Source organism: Mus pahari, chromosome 16 (genome assembly GCF_900095145.1).
Source record: "Mus pahari chromosome 16, PAHARI_EIJ_v1.1, whole genome shotgun sequence".
In the NCBI taxonomy this organism is placed as follows: Eukaryota; Metazoa; Chordata; class Mammalia; order Rodentia; family Muridae; genus Mus; species Mus pahari.
In genome coordinates, this window is record NC_034605.1 from 58,933,910 (window position 1) to 58,937,955 (window position 4,046).

Genomic DNA, 4,046 nt, shown 5'->3' on the forward strand with positions numbered 1-4,046 from the left:
GTATGGCACTGGATTTTCCCATACGCCATCTCACACCAGAACTGCCTGAATCTAGAAGATGCACACTGTATGTTTCATTCTATCAAGCAGCCACATGCTTTAAAATGAAGTTAAACATTTAACTTTTAACATTTAAAATTTTTAACATTAAGTTAAAGAGACCTGCAAAAATACAACCGGGCCTTTACTCATTTGCTGCTTTGAGAATCATAGTTATGTTTTATAAACATACTAGATGTTCACCCTAGATAGTAGGGTTATCATTGTTTTTTTTTTTTTTTTCTTCAAGGTCTGATCATTCACCCATCAGTCTTAAAGACTTACTTTTGACCGGACTTAGAAGCGGAAACTTTCAGTCTACATCTCTTGGCAATCCGTTCCTGAAGTTTTTCTTTGGTTTTTCTTCATTCTCTTGGACAAAATGTTAGCACATTGTGAAGCCTCCTTGTGTTTCTAAGTGTGCTGTCTTCAGGGTGACACGTTGGCATTTGTGTTGCAGGACATGTGGAGTCTCAGGACCCTGAATCTTGGGAGCATTGGTCCTTGATCTCTCACCTTCTTAGTCTAAGGACTTCTGACTGAATATTGGCAGACTTCATCTTCTTTAGAGACACTGCAAGCCTTCAGATTCTTCTGGATTTGGGGTCCCAGTTTCTAAGGCACAGTAGTATCTGTTAGTCCAGGAATACCCTTTTCTCTCATCTGTTTGCTTGTTTGTTCGTTACAACGACCAAATTGCAAACATTCAGGTTGGCGTCCTCAAGCAGTCTTGCCCTTCCCTCTCCAGTTCTCCTTGGTCTGTAACTCAACTGCTGGTGCACTCTGCCATGGGTAGGTACACCTTGCCTCATGGGAAAACCTTGTTATGTGGTTTGGACCACACAACTCTTCCACTCTCCACCCAGAACATCAGCAGCTACTTCTGTGCCCATGTGATGCTCACAGAAAGCACAAAGCTTGTGGTCATCATGTACCTCAGTGAGTTTCTGACAGCTGGTGGCTGGGGAGGAGATCTTCAGCATCGGCGTCATATCCACACTGCTGACTGCCTAGGAGGCACCACTAAAAAAAAAAAAAAAAAAACTCAACATTTTCATTTTATGTGGAGGGAGTTGAACTTTTTTGTGATTTGTTTTATGTATGTGAGTGTTTTGCTTATACCAAGTACATACCAGCTGCTCACAGAACCCAGGAAAGGGCATCAGAGCCCCTGGAACCAGAGTTACAGATTATTGTGAGATGCCCTCGTAGGTACGGAGAAATCAAATTCAGGTCCTCTAGAAGAGCAGCCTGTGACTCTAGTCACTCACTGGACATCTTTCCATCCCACTTTTAAAATTAATTATTTTATATGTATAGGTGTTTTGCTTATATGTTTTGCATGCACCATGTTCATACAGTGCTCAGGGGGCCAAGAGAGGGCATTAGATCCCCTGAGACTAAATTTACAGACAGTTGTGTGCAGCCATGTGGGTGCTGGGAATTGAACCCAGGTCTTCTGGAAGAGCAGCAGATGCTCTTAGCCACTGAACCATCTTCCCAATCCCCATCACTGCTAACTTTTTTAAAGATAGAAACATTTTTCGTTTGACTTTTTAAAAGGCAAAACTTGATAAAGGTGATCACAGACAGAGCTTTCCAGGTCCTAAACAACTTGTAAGAGAGCCACTCATTTGGAAGTCCCCTGCACGGGCCATCCGTATGATGGAAAAGCATTGTTTTTAGACAGGTTCTTACTATGTTAGTCTTATCATAGTCCTGGCTGACCTGGAATTCACCCTGTAGACCAGGCTGGCCTTAAACTCACAGAGATCTGCCTCCACCTCTGCCTCCGCCTCTGCCTCCGCCTCTGCCTCTGCCACCTCTGCCTCAAGTGCTAGGATTAAAGGTATGTGACACTATATCTAGAATGATAAAAAAAAATTTCAGACAAAGAAAAATGAAATTTCGTCATTGGCAGGATGTGCTCTGTGGAATAAGGCAAGAATCAGAAAGAATCTTACTTGTGGAATCTAAATTCTGTCATCTATCTGTCTGTCTATATATCTACCTTTCAATCATCTATTATCTATCTATCATCTATCATCTATTTGTCTGTCTGTAATGTATCTATCTATTTATCAATCATCTATCATCTATTAATCACCTACCTATCAATCAATCTTCTATCTATCTATCTATCTATCATCTTTCTATCTATCCATCATCTATCAGTCAATCATCTATCATCTAATTATCTATCTGCATATTTATCATCCATTTATCACCTGTCTATCTGTCAACCATCTATCTATGTATCATCTAAGTATCTATCTGTCATCTATTTGTTTATCTATCATCTACCCATCTATCTGTCTGTATACCTGTCTATCATCTATCTAGTCTGTTTCTCTCTATCTATATATGAGCTCAAGGAAGCAGAAAGGAGTCTCCTGAGCATGATGAGAACTGAAGAAGAGTCTTAAGGGCAGGGAGGGAGCAATGAAACCCATGTGACACGGCAGCAGAGGGGAGGAGCCCTGAGAGAAAACCATCCAATGGGAAGCAAGGGAGACAGGAAATAAGGATATCTGTGTATGAAAAATAATAAAACCAATTACTTTGTATGCTGACTTTTAAAAATTAATAATAAAGTTGGGCTGGCTGACTGGTTGCAGGAGCTCCAAATGCTGGTGGTGCCTAGTGTTTACACATTATTTTCTTACTCCTGATGTATGTCCTCTGTGGTTGGTAGGGAGCTCTTCTTGCTGCCCCCCACTCTCCTGGGAGCTGGGCTGAATTGGGAAGCCAATCTTCTGAGCATTGTCAGTGGGTCACCATGCAGAAGAAAGGGGGCGTGGCTAGAGGGCCTCCATCAATAATGAGATGGCTGCTATGGGTAGACCACTTCAGCTCACAGTGTATTGGCTGGCCACCACTGGTTCCTGGGCTGTGCCTAAATCAGGGAGGAAGGAAACACACCTCTCAGGCACTCTGGCTCACACGGGCTGTGGAAGCAGCTGACAACCGGGGGTCTCTGCTACCCAGAGCTTTGTATTTCCTCATTTCTTGGCATCATTGCCTGAGCCCCATGACGTATTTGTTCACTGACTGTTCATGCTATGAAAGCAGCTGGCCCTGACCTGTCCTGGCTTGGCTTGCATCATCTGTCTTACATTCTTGACTAGAGCCAAGTATGGCCCACAGCACAAACTCAATAATATAAGCATGGTTGCAGGGCATGGTGGTTTACTCATTTAAGCCCAGAACTCAGGAGGCAGAGGCAGGTAGATCTCTATGAGTTTAATCCCAGCTTGGTCTACATAGTAAACAATGAGTTCCAGAATATCCAAGTGTACATAGTGAGAAGTCGTCAAAAATGAAAAGAAAAGGGAAGAGGAGAAGAGAAAAGAAAAGAAAAAAGAAAAGAAAAGAAAAGAAAAGAAAAGAAAAGAAAAGAAAAGAAAAGAAAAGGAGAAGGCAAGGGCATATGTACTGTACTTCTGGTCTATCTGAGTGACTAAATTTCAAATAAGGGATATACTTCAAAGTGGTTCCCAAGCCCTCAGGTACAGACTATATCGTAGCTAAGTCTGCCTCTGGGATTGCTTTATCCAGATACCCCAGACATATTTCTAGATGTTGGTTATGCATAATGGTGAGTTTGCTCATGCAATCTGTGCCTAGCTAGGCAGGAAAGGACACGTGCTACAGCCCATTTGTGGAGGGTGGGATGCTATGGGCGGGTCACAGTCCTTTTTTTTCTTAGCCAGTCCCAGCTGTTGGCAAAGACTGGCTACTGCTTCTGTGTGGTTTGTTGAGAACCAGCCCTGAGGGTTTGGAGCAGCAACCTCACTTGCATGACCTTATGCAAAGCCTACTGGCCTCTCTCACAAGTTAGTCGCATCAGCCAAAACTATCGGATTAGGCCATGGGATCACGAGGTCATGTCAGGAGCATCATTGCTAAGGGAGAGCCTAGCCCGGTTAGGGAGCAGGGTGCAGTAGACAAATAGGAGACCAAATGGCGGTCAGCTCATAGCGGAGGCCTGGGTGTGGCTTGGTCAA